The sequence below is a fragment of the Tachypleus tridentatus genome, unplaced genomic scaffold (assembly GCF_004210375.1).
Source record: "Tachypleus tridentatus isolate NWPU-2018 unplaced genomic scaffold, ASM421037v1 Hic_cluster_2, whole genome shotgun sequence".
Taxonomy (NCBI): domain Eukaryota; kingdom Metazoa; phylum Arthropoda; class Merostomata; order Xiphosura; family Limulidae; genus Tachypleus; species Tachypleus tridentatus.
Window position 1 is genome coordinate 52,369,506 of NW_027467782.1, and position 21,183 is coordinate 52,390,688.

Below are 21,183 nucleotides of genomic sequence, written 5' to 3' on the forward strand. Positions count from 1 at the left end.
GTTCCAGTCACTTCTTATTTTGGATAAAGAAGATGAAAAACATTTAGATAAACTATGTGATTCTGTTTTGAACAGATTCTTGTTTGGCAAGTAAGTAAAGGAGAAGTCGTAAGAACCATTGATTGCCATCCTGATTCAATATATTCTATGTCTTTTAACCATGATGGCAGCTTGCTGGCAACCACATGTAAGGACAAGAGGTTGAGAATTGTGGACCCTCGACAGGGGATTGTCCTTAAGGTTTGTTTCTTCTTGCGCATAATTAAGAGTTTGTTTTTGGCATTATGGCTTGATGTATGTTCCATGTAAAGACAGAGTTGATATTTTTGGTGTTATGAGTTGATGTATGTTACATGTAAAGACAGTGTTGATATTTTTGGTGTTATGAGTTGATGTATGTTACATGTAAAGACAGTGTTGATATTTTTGGTGTTATGAGTTGATGTATGTTCCATGTAAAGACAGTGTTGATATTTTTGGTGTTATGAGTTGATCTATGTTACATGTAAAGACAGTGTTGATATTTTTGGTGTTATGAGTTGATGTATGTTCCATGTAAAGACAGAGTTGATATTTTTGGTGTTATGAGTTGATGTATGTTACATGTAAAGACAGAGTTGATATTTTTGGTGTTATGAGTTGATGTATGTTCCATGTAAAGACAGAGTTGATATTTTTGGTGTTATGAGTTGATGTATGTTACATGTAAAGACAGTGTTGATATTTTTGGTGTTATGAGTTGATGTATGTTCCATGTAAAGACAGTGTTGATATTTTTGGTGTTATGAGTTGATCTATGTTACATGTAAAGACAGTGTTGATATTTTTGGTGTTATGAGTTGATGTATGTTCCATGTAAAGACAGAGTTGATATTTTTGGTGTTATGAGTTGATGTATGTTACATGTAAAGACAGAGTTGATATTTTTGGTGTTATGAGTTGATGTATGTTACATGTAAAGACAGTGTTGATATTTTTGGTGTTATGAGTTGATGTATGGTACATGTAAAGACAGAGTTGATATTTTTGGTGTTATGAGTTGATGTATGTTACATGTAAAGACAGAGTTGATATTTTTGGTGTTATGAGTTGATGTATGTTCCATGTAAAGACAGAGTTGATATTTTTGGTGTTATGAGTTGATGTATGTTCCATGTAAAGACAGTGTTGATATTTTTAGTGTTATGAGTTGATGTATGTTACATGTAAAGACAGAGTTGATATTTTTGGTGTTATGAGTTAATGTATGTTACATGTAAAGACAGTGTTGATATTTTTTGGTGTTATGAGTTGATGTATGTTCCATGTAAAAGACAGAGTTGATATTTTTTGGTGTTATGAGTTGATGTATGTTCCATGTAAAGACAGTGTTGATATTTTGGTGTTATGAGTTGATGTATGTTCCATGTAAAGACAGTGTTGATATTTTTGGTGTTATGAGTTGATGTATGTTACATGTAAAGACAGAGTTGATATTTTTGGTGTTATGAGTTGATGTATGTTCCATGTAAAGACAGAGTTGATATTTTTGGTGTTATGAGTTGATGTATGTTCCATGTAAAGACAGTGTTGATATTTTTGGTGTTATGAGTTGATGTATGTTCCATGTAAAGACAGTGTTGATATTTTTGGTGTTATGAGTTGATGTATGTTACATGTAAAGACAGAGTTGATATTTTTGGTTTTATGAGTTGATGTATGTTACATGTAAAGACAGAGTTGATATTTTGGTGTTATGAGTTGATGTATGTTTCCATGTAAAGACAGAGTTGATATTTTGGTGTTATGAGTTGATGTATGTTCCATGTAAAGACAGTGTTGATATTTTTGGTGTTATGAGTTGATGTATGTTACATGTAAAGACAGAGTTGATATTTTTGGTGTTATGAGTTGATGTATGTTCCATGTAAAGACAGAGTTGATATTTTTGGTGTTATGAGTTGATGTATGTTCCATGTAAAGACAGTGTTGATATTTTTAGTGTTATGAGTTGATGTATGTTACATGTAAAGACAGAGTTGATATTTTTGGTGTTATGAGTTAATGTATGTTACATGTAAAGACAGTGTTGATATTTTTGGTGTTATGAGTTGATGTATGTTCCATGTAAAGACAGAGTTGATATTTTTGGTGTTATGAGTTGATGTATGTTCCATGTAAAGACAGTGTTGATATTTTTGGTGTTATGAGTTGATGTATGTTCCATGTAAAGACAGTGTTGATATTTTTGGTGTTATGAGTTGATGTATGTTACATGTAAAGACAGAGTTGATATTTTTGGTGTTATGAGTTGATGTATGTTACATGTAAAGACAGTGTTGATATTTTTGGTGTTATGAGTTGATGTATGTTCCATGTAAAGACAGTGTTGATATTTTTGGTGTTATGAGTTGATGTATGTTCCATGTAAAGACAGTGTTGATATTTTTGGTGTTATGAGTTGATGTATGTTACATGTAAAGACAGAGTTGATATTTTTGGTTTTATGAGTTGATGTATGTTACATGTAAAGACAGAGTTGATATTTTTGGTGTTATGAGTTGATGTATGTTCCATGTAAAGACAGAGTTGATATTTTTGGTGTTATGAGTTGATGTATGTTCCATGTAAAGACAGTGTTGATATTTTTGGTGTTATGAGTTGATGTATGTTACATGTAAAGACAGAGTTGATATTTTGGTGTTATGAGTTGATGTATGTTCCATGTAAAGACAGTGTTGATATTTTTTGGTGTTATGAGTTGATGTATGTTCCATGTAAAGACAGTGTTGATATTTTGGTGTTATGAGTTGATGTATGTTACATGTAAAGACAGAGTTGATATTTTGGTTTTATGAGTTGATGTATGTTACATGTAAAGACAGAGTTGATATTTTTGGTGTTATGAGTTGATGTATGTTCCATGTAAAGACAGAGTTGATATTTTTGGTGTTATGAGTTGATGTATGTTCCATGTAAAGACAGTGTTGATATTTTTAGTGTTATGAGTTGATGTATGTTACATGTAAAGACAGAGTTGATATTTTTGGTGTTATGAGTTAATGTATGTTACATGTAAAGACAGTGTTGATATTTTTGGTGTTATGAGTTGATGTATGTTCCATGTAAAGACAGAGTTGATATTTTTGGTGTTATGAGTTGATGTATGTTCCATGTAAAGACAGTGTTGATATTTTTGGTGTTATGAGTTGATGTATGTTCCATGTAAAGACAGTGTTGATATTTTTGGTGTTATGAGTTGATGTATGTTACATGTAAAGACAGAGTTGATATTTTTGGTGTTATGAGTTGATGTATGTTACATGTAAAGACAGTGTTGATATTTTTGGTGTTATGAGTTGATGTATGTTACATGTAAAGACAGTGTTGATATTTTTGGTGTTATGAGTTGATGTATGTTACATGTAAAGACAGTGTTGATATTTTGGTGTTATGAGTTGATGTATGTTACATGTAAAGACAGAGTTGATATTTTTTGGTGTTATGAGTTGATGTATGTTACATGTAAAAGACAGAGTTGATATTTTTGGTGTTATGAGTTGATGTATGTTCCATGTAAAGACAGAGTTGATATTTTTGGTGTTATGAGTTGATGTATGTTCCATGTAAAGACAGTGTTGATATTTTTGGTGTTATGAGTTGATGTATGTTACATGTAAAGACAGAGTTGATATTTTTGGTGTTATGAGTTGATGTATGTTCCATGTAAAGACAGTGTTGATATTTTGGTGTTATGAGTTGATGTATGTTCCATGTAAAGACAGTGTTGATATTTTTTGGTGTTATGAGGTGATGTATGTTACATGTAAAGACAGAGTTGATATTTTTGGTTTTATGAGTTGATGTATGTTACATGTAAAGACAGAGTTGATATTTTTGGTGTTATGAGTTGATGTATGTTCCATGTAAAGACAGAGTTGATATTTTTGGTGTTATGAGTTGATGTATGTTCCATGTAAAGACAGTGTTGATATTTTTGGTGTTATGAGTTGATGTATGTTACATGTAAAGACAGAGTTGATATTTTTGGTGTTATGAGTTGATGTATGTTCCATGTAAAGACAGTGTTGATATTTTTGGTGTTATGAGTTGATGTATGTTCCATGTAAAGACAGTGTTGATATTTTTGGTGTTATGAGTTGATGTATGTTACATGTAAAGACAGAGTTGATATTTTTGGTTTTATGAGTTGATGTATGTTACATGTAAAGACAGAGTTGATATTTTTGGTGTTATGAGTTGATGTATGTTCCATGTAAAGACAGAGTTGATATTTTTGGTGTTATGAGTTGATGTATGTTCCATGTAAAGACAGTGTTGATATTTTTGGTGTTATGAGTTGATGTATGTTACATGTAAAGACAGAGTTGATATTTTTGGTGTTATGAGTTGATGTATGTTCCATGTAAAGACAGTGTTGATATTTTTGGTGTTATGAGTTGATGTATGTTCCATGTAAAGACAGTGTTGATATTTTTGGTGTTATGAGTTGATGTATGTTACATGTAAAGACAGAGTTGATACCCTCACAGCTTAAAGGAAACATTGAGTGAACTAACCTTTAATGTTTCATTTTCCCACAAAACTCATCAACATTATCGTTGTTATAAGAGAGATAATTAATTGTTTAATAGTGAGTGAAAGTTTTTGTTTTGTCATTCTTTTAGGAAGGTCCTTGCCACCAGGGGTCCAAAGCATTCAAAGCTGTGTTCTTAGGTGATACTGGACGTGTTTTTACAAGTGGATTTTCCAAGTTTAGTGATCGACAGTGGGCTGTGTGGTCACAGGTGGAACTTGTCTTTTTACATTGAAATGCTGATGTAATTTTTTGAGGTTTTGAAAAATAAGTAAAACTGGTGTTTAAATACTATGTGAACCAAAGATAGCTAAATTGTTGGTATATGAATTATTTAAAAATACTTAGGTTATGTTAAAGCTTTCAAAAATATTTTAATTAGAAGTATTATGTATTAACTAATGAAGTAATCAAACGTTCCAGTTCAACTTGAGTAGTCCGTTGAGAATAGAAAACATCGATTCTTCATCTGGAGTCTTGTTCCCCTACTATGATCATGACACAAAGATTGTTTATCTTGCAGGAAAGGTGAGAATGTTTATTAACTTTTAATTAAATTAGTTTCTTATATTTCATTTCCCATTGCAGCATGAAATACGTATAAATTTTAAGTATTTGTTTGTAGTAAAGTTTGAAGAGGAAAAACAAACAAACTGAATAATTACAGTAGTACTTGGTACTTAACTTGGTATTATGTAATACAGCCTTTCCTAAAGTGTGGGGAACCCCCATGAATTGGGATACATATCACCTTGCAAGTGACTAGGTTAGAGTTGATAATACAAGATAAAACATTTTAATATAGTTTTATCATAAAAGATAACTAATTACTACAAGACATATAAGGTTATAATGTGTATTCATATATTACGTCTTGTCACTAAACTCATGTTTTCTATCATTTTAAAGAAGACAGGGCCACACAAGAAACCATATTTAATGAACGGAATGTGGATGATAATGTTTAGAAAGTGCTGCTGTAGTACAAGCTGAGCTGGCTGATGGTGTATGAGTGATACTAGGCTGAGCTGGCTGATGGTGTATGAGTGATACTAGAAGGCCAAGATAAAGCTTATGTTAGATATATATAGAAATTAATGTTTTACATTGAAGTTTGAAAGGTGTGACTTGTGGACACTGTAATCCTGTTTTCATGCATCACTGATACATTTATTTTGATGGGCAGGGTGATGGGAATATTCGTTATTATGAACTTGTAGACGAAGCTCCCTGGTGTCATTACCTCCATCAATTCCTAAGTGGTTCTCCTCAGCGAGGCCTTGGCTTCATGCCCAAGAGAGGACTCGATGTGATGCGTTGTGAAGTGTTCAGATTTTATAAGTTACATGCAACAAAAGGATTATGTGAACCAGTTTCCATGATTGTTCCAAGAAAGGTTTGTTTTTGAAAAACTAATGTTGTTATGTTTAAGTTTCATGAAAACAGAATAAAGCTGAATCATCAATTACGTTACTGCTCTTGCAATAGGTAACTTGTAAATATATGTTTTCAATGTGTTTCATTTTCTATGGCTTGCAACTGAATGCACTATTAAATTAAAACTGAGAAATCCAAGGACATGCAGTGAAGCCAAATTACATTACTTTATATTCAAACTTTTGTAATAAATTATGGTAGTTACTTTAATATTAAATAATGAATGATGTATTTACTGATATTGGTGATTATTTAATATTAAAGAGTGAATGTTGTATTTACTGACATTGGTGATTATTTAATATTAAATAATGAATGTTGTATTTACTGACATTGGTGATTATTTAATATCAAATAATGAATGATGTATTTACTGACATTGGTGATTATTTAATATTAAATAGTGAATGTTGTATTTATTGACATTGGTGACTATTTAATATTAAATAATGAATGTTGTATTTACTGACATTGGTGATTATTTAATATTAAATAATGAATGTTGTATTTACTGACATTGGTGATTATTTAATATTAAATAATGAATGTTGTATTTACTGACATTGGTGATTATTTAATATTAAATAATGAATGTTGTATTTACTGACGTTGATGATAATTTAATATTAAATAGTGAATGTTGTATTTACTGACGTTGATGATAATTTAATATTAAATAGTGAATGTTGTATTTACTGACATCATATCATACAAGAAAACCCACTTGTAGAGAAATATATATGTAAAATTGGCTCGTTTGGGTTGAGAAAATATTTTACGTAGAAGAGCAAACAACATTTCGACCTTCTTCGGTCATTGTCAGGTTCACAAAGAAAGAAAGAGGTAACTGACCAGAAGCTGACCACATGTTTGGAAGGGGTTGTGTAACTGAGTGTTGGAATGTTAGATGTTTGAATATATAATTTTATATTATTTATTTTATTATATTAATATAGGTATAAAGGTGTTCCTTTGTATCAGTTTATTTTGGGTTTAAGTTGTTGTATAAGTAAGGCTTCTTTAATTTTGCATAAGTTTATGTTTGTTTCTTTATTTAGTATTTGAGTGTTTTCTATGGTTATGTTGTGTTTATTTGACTTGTAGTATTCAAAAAAGTGTGAAGGTGACTTTATATGTTCTTTGAATCTGGTTTACATTTTTCTACTTGTTTCTCCAATATAGAAGTCGTGGCAGTTATCACATTGTATTTTGTAAACAATCTTGGTGTGGTGTTTGTCAGTGTAGTTTTTACATAGTATAGACCTCAGTTTTGTGCCTGGTTTTTGAATAAATTTGATATTAATTGGAATTTCATATTTTGTTACTAGTTTTTGCCAAATGTTGGTTATTTGTCTGCTGATGTCGGGAATATATGGTATGCAGCAGTATATGGTTTTGTGATTTTTTGATTCGTGAGATATATAAACTTTTGTTGGTTGATTTTGCTTTCTGTCTAGGTATGTGCGTATAATGTTTTCTACAGTTTGTGGAGGAAACTTATTGGTGTTGATGAAGTATTGTTTTATTTTGTGTAATTCATTGTTAATTTTATCTGGTGAGCATAGTTTTACAAAGGAACACCTTTATACCTATATTAAATGTAATAAAATAAATAATATAAAATTATATATTCAAACATCTAACACCACCCTCTAAATTCCGACACTCAGTTACACAACCCCTTCCAAACATATGGTCAGCTTCTGGTCAGTTACCTCTTTCTTTCTTTGTGAACCTGACGATGATCGAAGAAGGTCAAAATGTTGTTTGCTCTTGTACGTAAAATATTTTCTCAACCCAAACGAGCCAATTTTACATGTATATTGTAACATACAGTTTACACTTCTACAAATATTACTAACTTTGTTTGATTCAATTTAAAATTTCTTGGAAGTCTGAACAATTTCAAGATGATCTCTACCCTGACACGGCAGCACCCACTCCGCCTTAACAGCAGAAGAATGGCTTGACGGTAAAAATCATAACCCTATTCTCATGACTTTAAAGGTCAGTGGCACATCTTTGTATTTATACATTGACTTTGATGGTCAGTAACTGTTACATTTATTTCATTATAGATTGACTCTGAAGGCCCATAACTGTTACATATAATTTATTATAGATCGACTCTGAAGGTCAATGACTAGCCCATTTGTTGAATTATAGATTGATTTAGGACAGTGACTGTAACCTTTCATTACTATAAATTGATTTTGAATGTCATTGACCAATACATTTTTTCTATAAACTGAGTTCGATGGTCAATGACCTGCATATTTTTATACCACACATTAAAGATTTGTGACCACAACACTTGTTTTCTCATACACCTTGTATAACATTTATATGAAAAATGTTTTTCCTTTATCTATGATATATGGTAATTTCTTAAACGTTTTTTATTAGATTTTGTTCACCACTTAGTTCAAAATATAGCTTCTCAAATAGCAAGCAGTTGTATTTTGTACAATTTGGAAATTAAGACCTTTTGGGCAAAAATAAAGGTTCTTGTTTTGAGAAAAGTATTAGTGACAAAAATAGTATTGAAAAATCACTCTGATTAAAATACAAATTAGATTGACATGTGTTAAATAGAAACTCATTTTCAGGCCTTACATATATTGTATTAGAAGTTCATTAGTTTATAGAAAATTGTGACAAATGAATCATTGGGGAGCCATTGTAATTAACTGATATAGTTTGTTAATCTCACAGTCTTTTAGTAGTTAATAGGTTAATTGTATTTGTTATAAGTTGTTATTCTTAATATAAGATGTACATTCTGTTAAACATTGTACTAGATTGACATTGATAATATAAGATGTACAGTCTGTTAAACATTGTAATAGATTGACATTGATAATGTAAGATGTACAGTCTGTTAAGCATTGTACTAGATTGACATTGATAATATAAGATGTACAGTCTGTTAAACATTGTACTAGATTGACATTGATAATATAAGATGTACAGTCTGTTAAACATACTAGATTGACATTGATAATATAAGATGTACAGTCTGTTAAACATTATACTAGATTGACATTGTTAATATAAGATGTACATTCTGTTAAACATTATACTAGATTGACATTCTTAATCTAAGATGTACAGTTTGTTAAACATTGTACCAGATTGACATTGTTAATCTAAGATGTACAGTCTGTTAAACATTATACTAGATTGACATTGTTAATATAAGATGTACAGTCTGCTAAACATTATACTAGATTGACATTGTTAATATATGATGTACAGTCTGTTAAACATTATACTAGATTGACATTGATAATCTAAGATGTACAGTCTGTTAAACATTATACTAGATTGACATTGATAATCTAAGATGTACAGTCTGTTAAACATTATACTAGATTGACATTGATAATGTAAGATGTACAGTCTGTGAAACATTATACTAGATTGACATTGATAATATAAGATGTACAGTCTGTTAAACATTGTACTAGATTGACATTGATAATATAAGATGTACAGTCTGTTAAACATTGTACTAGATTGACATTGTTAATCTAAGATGTACATTCTGTTAAACATTATATTAGATTGACATTGTTAATGTAAGATGTACAACCTGAGAAAGGTTGTAACAGGTTTGCATAGTGTGTAAGAAGTTGTTGTGTGAAGCAGATGTTTTTTGTGTTTTTCATAGACTGGGGCTGGAGCACAAACAAATAAGCCAGTCTTGTACAACCTGGAGAAGCAGTATTTGTTGACAGCTGACCGAAACAACGAAAAAAAGTTTCGTTTCATTTCTAAAGAGAATCGTGTTGATTATCGAGAAATGTCTAACATGAACATCAATGTTATTAACAACAATGCATTTTTGGATATGTATGCAGCTTTTACAATTATATTGTATAATGAACACATTATTAAATAACTGGTGTTTTGAAAGTTATTGTGATGAAAATAATCTGTATTTATACACAGTGTTTATTGGTTTGTCTTTCTCTAAATGAAGAAATCCAAAATCAGTTTACTCTATTTGAAAGTAATGTTATAATAAAAACCTGAACATTTTGTTTTTTAATTTATCTGCTGGAATAATTAATCCTGTCAAATTTAAGAGCTGTAATAAATCTTTTCTTCTTTCTCTTCTCAGTAACTGCAAATAATCTTTTCTCCAACTTCACCTAAGTGTTTTTCCTCATTTATCTCATCATATGTAATAATAGGTGTCTAAAAATATGGTCTCAGTACAAATTCTGTATGTTCAATTTACACTAAAGATCTAATGCATACTTGTATTGATTAGACAAATAGAAAGCTTATATTATCAGTTGAAGTATTCAAATTAACTTATACACAAGTAGCATAACAGATTTAGCTATGACGTTTCATAACTATTAATCACGACCTTTCATAACTATTAATCACAACCTTTCATAACTCTTAATCATGAACTTTCATAACTGTTAATCATGACCTTTCATAACTGTTAATCGTGACCTTTCATAACTGTTAATTGTGACCTTTCATACCTGTTAATTGTGACCTTTCATACCTGTTAATCATGATCTTTCATAACTGTTAATCGTGACCTTTCACAACTCTTAATCACGACCTTTTGTAACTCTTAATCATGACCTTTCGTCACTATTATTCATGACCTTCTTTACCAGCAGTAGCCATGATTAGTGGTTAATCTATTAAACATGAATTTTTGTAACATTATTAATCTGATCTTTTGACATTTGTATGATTAATATCTTTCAGGACTAATCAGAACCAGGTGTTGGAGTCTGCTGAAAACCAAATACCATGGCTTGAAGGTCAAGAGACAAATAATGGAGTGACAGTGTGTGATATTGTATCCAGTGGTCAGTATCCAGTGGCCACATATGTTACTCTGGATGACAGTAACAGTGACAGTGACCTTGAGATTGAACCTAATGGACCACAAACATTAGCAGTGGTAAGGATGTTACGTATCTGATGAGAGATTGATTTTAAATTTTCCTAATAAGTTTGAAATATTCCTATTGATTATAACAGTGATACCATTATGGTTGAGGAAATATATTACAAAGAACATAAACTTAAATTGAAACACCAGCACTTCCTAAACTAGGGTCCTAACGGTCATCTCTTTAGAGCTGTGAATAGTTTTAAATCTAAGCAAAAATATTATACTGTAACAAAATATTGATTCATTGTTCTTGGAGTTAACTCTCTAACCACCACCAGTGTGTTGGTTTTTTTCCACCAGGTGATTATCTGAAATATTTGAAAACTGTGTATGGGGTCTGTTATTAAAGAACGTTTGGGAACAAATGGGGTACAGAAGTCACGAGATAAAATTGGCAACATATAATATTTTATTGCTAAGAAAGTCAAATTCTTGTAGAGGTCATAAAATAATCTGAAGTAAATAATTAGTTAACTGAGGTGAAAAACTGTTTTACACAAACAAGAATGGTTTCGGGATGTGTACTAATTTAAACAAAACTGTGGAAATGATCTACAGTAGGAAAAATGTATTTAATATTAATACTGTATTGAAATGGTGAAATTAGTATATATGGCCTATCCATCAATTATTTCTATTTATTACAAAATTTATTTGTATCATTTTGGTTTTTATAAAACAGTTTTTACTTTAGCTTGTTTCCTGGATGATGCTGATTTAGAAATTATTGTACTTTTTATTTAATGGTGTTATTTTTTATAATTCTAAGATCCACTTTGGAATCCATCTGTACCTTCACTGCATGTATAACAGTTCTTTCCATAACCTTCACTGCATGTATAACAGTTCTTTCCATAATTTTTTTAATACTTTATCTATCTAAACAAAATATCGTTAAATTATGGGCTTCTTTTATAGTCTCTTAATGTTATGAGTTTGTAAACAGTATTTTCTAATGAACACATACTTATCAGCATACAACAACAGGACATAATAACTTCTGCTGTTTTCTCTTCAAATAGAAGTCAGTACAAAACATAAAGTAGAAAATATCTCCTGTTAAACTGGATTTTATGTTATTTAGAGTTTTATAAATGTTTCACACATTATGGTGTAAAATTATAAATAAATGGTGTCAGAAGAATTGAACCTTTTCTGTAACTGGTAGAATATTTAATTTGTTGAGATTATAATATTTTAACATTTAAATCTGTCTATGGGATACATTACAAAGAAAGACACACAGATAACCTAATGTTTGATAATCTGGAACAGCTAAAGAAGGCATATAAACATCGCACGGAGGAAATTAAGTCTTTGAAAAGGGAACTGGCAGCTAAAGATGTCCAGATACGAAGATTAGAAGTCCAGCTGGAGAAGGTGGCTATGAATCATGGTGAAATGTGAGGTGATGAGTTAAGTACATTCTGCCACCATATCTCTTCTTCAGTCAATACTTAATTCCACTTTTGCCAGTAAAAACTGAGTTCATTTTAACTTCAAAACATATCTTTGATATTTCTGCTTAAGATATGGTACAGTTTTATATTCTATAATTTTTCTGACAGTTTTGAATTTAAAAAAAAGTCAAAATAATGTGATAGTGCCCTGTCACAGTGTTCAGTTCTTAAGTTTTGTTTTATGAAATTCATAGATTTCTACTTGTTTTTTTATAAGAGTATAAGGTACAAACTGTATGTACATTTTTACCTGTTTTTTTTAACAAGTGTATGACACTTTTAGATTGTATTTATGGTTAAGCAGAAATTTGTACAATCTACTTTTGAAGAACTGATTTTACTCAGTTTGTGATTTAATAAGAATATGATGTCCTAACTACAGAGTTTCAATAGTACTATATTACCATTAATCACTGGGAATTGGTGTAAGTTTTATGTGTCCTTACGATAATCCATTTTAATGTCATGAGTAATAAAAACTAGAACAAACTTACTGTAAGTTACTACAATAAAATATGATCAGTAGTAGGTTTGGTATAGCAAAGTTCATCCCAACAAATGTTTGTTTTCAAATCAGTTTTATGAGATATTTCTTACAGAATGTAACTTTGCTAATATTTTATAAGAGGTCATTAATTAACATAATATCCAAAAACTTTTTGAGTGTACCTTATGTTGAGGTGAAAGTTAGTTTTGGTTTTGTGTATCCCATTCTTAACTATATGACATCTCATAATAACACAATTTGTGATTGGATAATAAAGCAAGTAGTCTATGCTATTGAAGGTGATAAGGTGATAAATCTAGTTTTGTAATGAGAGGTTCTAATAATAAAGAAAATGCACAGGGAGTAACTAAAATCTATAAACGAGTTTGAAAGAACATTCAATGAAACAAGTAAAACTGCTTATTTAGCAAATAATCAATTACTGATTAACTGACTTTACACCAGCAGCTGATATGAAAAGTAATAGAAATCATTCCTTAGTGTTCTGTGTTGGACTTGGTCTCTTTCAGTATACTGTCCGTCAGTGTTTTGTGTTGGACTTTGTCTCTTTCAGTATACTGTCCGTCAGTGTTCAGTGTTGGACTTTGTCTCTTTCAGTATACTGTCCGTCAGTGTTCTGTGTTGGACTTTGTCTCTTTCAGTATACTGTCCGTCAGTGTTCTGTGTTGGACTTTCATGATAATGTGAAACCCACATGAAGTAAAGATCTATCTTGGGACAGCTGGTATGGGTATTAACACTTTTACCAGATCCTCAGATACATGTCTTGGACTTTCTTTATTTCAGTATATTCTCTATTCGTGATCTTTCTTGGAAGTTATCTCTTAGTATATTATGAGATAATACCATGATGGCAAAACATCTAAAGTAAAACTTAATTCACATACAAACACACTACCTAGAGTTCAAACATATGATTGGGCACTGCTGCAAAACTACCTGTAGTTTAAGCTGCCCTTAACAATAACTTGGTTATTTAATGTGTATCTAACTTAGAATTTCAGTCAATGAAAGTCCACGTTATAAAAACACATTTATGTCTTTTCTACTTTTCTCACCAAGTGTTAGTACAGCAGAATGAACTGTGATAAGTGTATTATTTCACCTTATTGTTGATAAGTTAAAAAGGATTAACCAGATGGCAGCAGTGTTTGTTAAAATAGTATTATTAACAAGAGAATACTGTTTAATTTCTTATGAGTGCACTAAAGGCAGCAAGTGACACAACTACATCTGTATTTTATGTTTGATACAATATATCTACTGTAGTAGTAACGACAGCTGTTGTATAATTACAGAACTGACACTGAATCCTTTAAGTAGTTTGATACAAAATATCTACTGTAGTAGTAACGACAGCTGTGTATAATTACAGAACTGACACTGAATCCTTTAAGTAGTTTGATACAATATATCTACTGTAGTAGTAACGACAGTTGTGTATAATTACAGAACTGACACTGAATCCTTTAAGTAGTTTGATACAAGGTATCTACTGTAGTAGTAACGACAGTTGTGTATAATTACAGAACTGACACTGTAATAACATTACACTTTACACTTTAATAACATTATATATCTTTCATCATATGTAATATTCCAGATCAAATACCCTTTTAGGTTGTACAGTTGTAAAGATAAGTATATTCTACTGGCTTAGTGCATGCTTTTGATAAAAGTGAGATAAATGCTTTATATGTTTTCACATGACCTTCTCTACATGTCAAGGATATTTTTTTAGTAATGTGAGGAGCCAATGTGTGTGTGTTTAATAATACACACATTGTTGTGTTTCTTTGACTTAAAAGTGAGATAACATGTTCAATTCTATGTGAGGTAAAGTTTAAGTTTCTTTAGTAGAGGGTGTTCTCTGTTGTGGAGTGTTGGCTGAGTGAATTGACGATTGTTTCCAAAATACATAAATCACTTTAGTTGGTGAAATGTAAACAGTTTTGAACTGCTCTTTGGATGGGTGAATATTTCTGCACTGCAACTTCCATTTTCTGATACTAATTGGATATAGTTTTACCTCCAATGCTCCGATATATTTACTGAAGCCCCCTGGAGGTGGAACCAATATGTATGTAAAGCCATACTACAGAGGATGTCTGCAAAAACAAGTTATGTTTCCTAAAGGGAAGCATAATTCTTAGTCTGTTTTAAAGATATAATTACTTTCTAGATATGACAAATTTCTAAGTATTTTCTTGTCAGTGTTACTTTGTATACAGTGTAACTGTTCACCAATCACGTTCTTTCAGTAAAATACACAATTCATTATTTTAAAGGTGCTGTTCATTACTTTTACACACCAAGTTACTGGTAAGGCATTTTTATAAAGTTATTGTGTAATTTATTCAACATACAGACACAGTTAACACAGATTTTTAGCTCAGTTTTCTTTCCAAACCAAAGATACAAAACTATCAAATATAGCTATAAATATAGGTTTATTATAATACAGTATAATGATTTCACATATCTTGTTCCATATACAGATGTGAAAAAGAAAATATTTATTTTCTTTCTTTATTTAGTATTATCATGTTGATATAATTGGTCAGAAAATTCCACAAATATTGTAAACGTCATCAGTGTATCTTCTATAATACATGTTTAAATTCAGTTAAGCACTTCTTTAATTACTTCTTGTAGAAACCTCTCTTAGGTTAAGTACCAAACTAGGTCTCATCATTAGTTACTGAGCAGTGTTTCTCACAATTAAAGTATCTAGATAACCAACACCTAGCAGTGTTTCTAACAATTAAAGTATCTAATAACCAACAACTAGCAGTGTTTCTCACCATTAAAGTATCTAGATAACCAACACCTAGCAGTGTTTCTCACAATTAAAGTATCTAATAACCAACACCTAGCAGTGTTTCTCACAATTAAAGTATCTAATAACCAACACCTAGCAGTGTTTCTAACAATTAAAGTATCTAATAACCAACACCTAGCAGTGTTTCTCACAATTAAAGTATCTAGATAACCAACAACTAGCAGTGTTTCTCACAATTAAAGTATCTAATAACCAACACCTAGCAGTGTTTCTCACAATTAAAGTATCTAATAACCAACACCTAGCAGTGTTTCTCACAATTAAAGTATCTAGACAACCAACACCTAGCAGTGTTTCTCACAATTAAAGTATCTAGATAACCAACACCTAGCAGTGTTTCTAACAATTAAAGTATCTAGAAAACCAACACCTAGCAGTGTTTCTCAGAATTAGAGTATCTTATAACCAACACCTAGCAGTGTTACAATTAAAGTATCTAATAACCAACACCTAGCAGCGTTTCTCACAATTAAAGTATCTAGTAACCAACACCTAGCAGTGTTTCTCACAATTAAAGTATCTAGATAACCAACACCTAGTAGTGTTTCTCACAATTAAAATATCTAGATAACCAACACCTAGCGGTGTTTCTCACAATTAAAGTATCTAAATAACCAACACCTAGCAGTATTTCTCACAATTACAGGATCTAGTAATTAACACCTAGCAGTGTTTCTCACAATTAAATATCTAATAACCAACACCTAGCAGTGTTTCTCACAATTAAAGTATCTAATAACCAACACCTAGCAGTGTTTCTCACAATTAAAGTATCTAGTAACCAACACCTAGCAGTGTTTCTAACAATTAAAGTATCTAATAACCAACACCTAGCAGTGTTTCTCACAATTAAAGTATCTAATAACCAACACCTAGCAGTGTTTCAAACAATTAAATTATCTAATAACCAACACCTAGCAGTGTTTCTCACAATTAAAGTATCTAATAACCAACATCTAGCAGTGTTTCTAACAATTAAAGTATCTAGTAACCAATACCTAGCAGTGTTTCTCACAATTAAAGTATCTAGATAACCAACACCTAGCAGTGTTTCTCACAATTAAAGTATCTAGTAACCAACACCTAGCAGTGTTTCTAACAATTAAAGTATCTAATAACCAACATCTAGCAGTGTTTCTCACAATTAAAGTATCTAATAACCAACACCTAGCAGTGTTTCTAACAATTAAAGTATCTAGAAAACCAACACCTAGCAGTGTTTCTCAGAATTAGAGTATCTTATAACCAACACCTAGCAGTGTTTCTCACAATTAAAGTATCTAATAACCAACACCTAGCAGCGTTTCTCACAATTAAAGTATCTAGTAACCAACACCTAGCAGTGTTTCTCACAATTAAAGTATCTAGATAATCAACACCTAGCAGTGTATCTAACAATTAAAGTATCTAGATAACCAACACCTAGCAGTGTTTCTAACAATTAAAGTATCTAGATAACCAACACCTAGCAGTATTTCTCACAATTACAGGATCTAGTAATTAACACCTAGCAGTGTTTCTCACAATTAAATATCTAATAACCGACACCTAGCAGTGTTTCTCACAATTAAAGTATCTAGTAACCAACACCTAGCAGTGTTTTTCACAATTAAAGTATCTAGTAACCAACACCTAGCAGTGTATCTAACAATTAAAGTATCTAATAACCAACACCTAGCAGTGTTTCTAACAATTAAAGTATCTAGATAACCAACACCTAGCAGTGTTTCTCAGAATTAAAGTATCTTATAACCAACACCTAGCAGTGTTTCTCACAATTAAAGTATCTAATAACCAACACCTAGCAGCGTTTCTCACAATTAAAGTATCTAGTAACCAACACCTAGCAGTGTTTCTCACAATTAAAGTATCTAGATAACCAACACCTAGTAGTGTTTCTCACAATTAAAATATCTAGATAACCAACACCTAGCGGTGTTTCTCACAATTAAAGTATCTAAATAACCAACACCTAGCAGTGTATCTAACAATTAAAGTATCTAGATAACCAACACCTAGCAGTGTTGCTAACAATTAAAGTATCTAGATAACCAACACCTAGCAGTATTTCTCACAATTACAGGATCTAGTAATTAACACCTAGCAGTGTTTCTCACAATTAAATATCTAATAACCGACACCTAGCAGTGTTTCTCACAATTAAAGTATCTAGTAACCAACACCTAGCAGTGTTTCTCACAATTAAAGTATCTAGTAACCAACACCTAGCAGTGTATCTAACAATTAAAGTATCTAATAACCAACACCTAGCAGTGTTTCTAACAATTAAAGTATCTAGATAACCAACACCTAGCAGTGTTTCTAACAATTAAAGTATCTAATAACCAACACCTAGCAGTGTTTCTAGCAATTAAAGTATCTTGTAAGGAACACCTAGCAGTGTTTCTCGCAATTAAAGTATCTAATAACCAACACCTAGTGGTGTTAACTTGAAACTAAACCACAAACTCTGTATTTTTAAGTTGTTCTATAACAGCTATTCTTCCAAATATTTTGAACTTTTTGAATACCAGAGTTTTGTAAACCTTACACATTTTATACACCTTTATATAACTCTACACGTTTTGAATTGTCTTAGGAAATTGTAATTGAAGATTGTTTTTTGACCTCTAAAATAACATCTTTCTACTAGGTACAGTTGAGAGGAGCTGTAATGAGTTTGAATATTAACCTGTTGGAATGTAATTGTGTCATACTTATTGGAAGGGAATTTTATGTCCCAAATAAATTTGAGAAGAAAGAAAACAACTGTGAACATTATAAGGTAGAATATATTCCACTAGCATTGGCTAAAGACAGAGTGCAATGATATTCTGCCATCAAAGCGGCAATTGCAGATAAGCAATGACATTGGAAACCACTGAACTTAAAGAACTGGCACTCAAGAACAGAGGACAGGTTCTATTTCTGAAATAAAATATGTTTCTTGAAACATGTCTTTCAAAGTCAAGAAATCTGTATATCACTCTTAGCAAGTAATTGTATTATTTGTCTAAATTACTCTATTTGGGAGTAATTTTCCTACAGCATCTTTTGGTAAGCCAAAGTAATAGAACAGGGTGCCTTTAAAGTTGTTCATTTTGTATTGTAGGTGGTCTGAATTTAATTAGAGCAGTGGCTCTCGAAGTGTGGTCTGCAAGTGATGTCAAAAGTTTTAGAAAGATATGATTAACAAAATCAAAATGTTTTCATAAAATTAAATTTTGGAATACAAATTTTTGTAAACATAGAATTCTCCCTCCCCAGAAACAAATAACATCAATAGGTTTGGGAGTCAATGAAAATATTTTTAACTGAAAGAGGCTCTTGGGTTATTAAACCATGAGGACCAACCTTGTGTATCTTCAAGATGTTCTACTTTTAATAATACCTGTAATATTTACCTGTTAGATAATTTCATGTAGGTGTTTTTGGTTAAAACATGCATATTTGTTTAAGGAGGTTTAATATTTCCTGAGAAGGAAAGTTAAGTATTTATGGAAACTGTGCCATGAGAATGTTAAAACTTGGCATTATGGCTGTGTATACAAAGAATGTAGTGTCTTTTCTATGGTTTTAAACAGTTATAAGAGATATATATCCGACTGTTAATAACAGTCATGTCTGATGGGAACTCTTGTTTAGATCAGGGCTGATAGAAGTAAGAAGGCCTGTATTGGGAAAGAGGATTTCTCTTTGAGATACTATAAATGACTGAACATTTTATAAGTGGTTTACTGCTGAATGTAAACATCTAATTTTAAATTAAAACATGTAAATGATCAAATAAACAATTATATCTCATTTTTGTCACTGTGTTATTACAAACTTGTGATATGAGATTATTACCAACATGTCCAGTTGTGATTAATAATGCTATCAGTGGGATATCTTACTGATAAAATTATTTCTTTATATTGAAAGAACAACCCTGTTTAGGCTAAATAGTGAAATTAAAGTGATTATGGGATAAATTACTGAAATGTTTATCCAGATGAAGTGGATACTAGCATGAGGACTTGTAGTATACAGACAGCCATTGTACAGCTTTGTGCTTAACAATAAGTTATCCTTCGTATCAACATTCAGTTGTAGACATGTTTTGTTCATGTTTTCAGAGGTCTTAAAAAACTGGTTTCTTATTTACATACTGTTTATATTTATTTATCCTAGGTTGCATACTTTCTAAAATGTGTATTTTGAGTTTTATTCAATTAATATGAAAGACAGTGATAATATACAGCTGTGTTTGAATAGAATTTAGGCAAATACTGTCATTGTGCTGACAGATGAAATCTCACCAATGGAACATGTCAGTCAACTGTATATGTTTGCATGTTGCAGTTTTTAGTGATAGTCACCAAAGATTAAACCATATATATAATTAATTGTATCAGTCTAAGAAATAAAGATAGCTTGAATCATGAAATGTGTGTCATATTGCAACTTTGGGAACAAACTCCCCACACGATATTTCATTTATTTAATTAAAATATTAAAACTCAAGTGGTATTACAACTAATAAAACAGTACCGTTTGTACACAATACCTAGTGTATAATCAAATATATTACTAAGAAAAAAATGTAAGTTATCTTATGAAGCAAAATCCATTACATTTATATCAGTTTGTTAAACCTTATACAACAAACTTGAAGATTTAAACCTTACAATAAAACAATATAATAAGAAAAAAAAATGTAATTAAAACTCGACATTTTGTCTGAAGCCTTTCTAGATGAAACACGCACAAAAATTTAAATCTGTTCTCACACGCACGTTAAAGATAAATCAAATAACTAAGTGATAGTTTTTTGTGTTTTTTTTCTTTCAACATTTGTAGTGCATGTTGAAGGGACTTACAATTTTGATAAGTTAAGAAAAAAACGACAACCCTTAGACTCCAGATAAATATAAAAGAATACATTTTTATTTCAACTAACGTTTCGCTTTTGCGGTTTTCCGGTAGTATTGCGCCGGAAGTACAAAACCCTTCTAACAATACATTGAAAGCTACTTAAAACACTTCCGGAATTCTATGGTAATATGCATAACGTCGTATAAGATTTACTTTATCTCACTTTAATCTGTGATGACGAGAAACCCACTTGTTGAGAAATTTATATGTAAAATTGGCTCGTTTGGGTTGAGAACATATTTTACATAGAAGAGCGAACAACGTTTCGAACTTCTTCGGTCATCGTCAGGTTCACAAAGAAAGAGGTAACTGACCAGAAGCTGACCACATGTTTGAAAGGGGTTGTGTAACTGAGTGTCGGAATGTAGGGGCGGTGTTAGATGTTTGAATATATAATTTTATTTATTTTATTATATTAATATAGGTATAAAGGCGTTCCTTTATATTGGTTTATTTTGGGTTTAAGTTGTTCTATAAGTAAGGCTTCTTTAATTTTGCGTTTGTTTATGT

At 31.0% G+C, this 21,183-nt stretch overlaps 1 pseudogene across 1 annotated transcript in view; it reads left to right on the forward strand.

Moving 5' to 3' along the window:
- LOC143242505 (coronin-2B-like) overlaps positions 1–20,185 on the forward strand; it is a 38,885-nt pseudogene extending 18,700 nt beyond the window's left edge. Inside the window, exons 6-13 of the transcript XR_013022824.1 lie at positions 76–240; positions 4,668–4,787; positions 5,000–5,104; positions 5,763–5,972; positions 7,908–8,020; positions 9,687–9,868; positions 10,754–10,952; positions 12,222–20,185. The product of XR_013022824.1 is annotated as a coronin-2B-like (transcript). The remainder of the gene's footprint in view (positions 1–75; positions 241–4,667; positions 4,788–4,999; positions 5,105–5,762; positions 5,973–7,907; positions 8,021–9,686; positions 9,869–10,753; positions 10,953–12,221) is intronic.
- Positions 20,186–21,183: the final 998 nt, after the last annotated feature.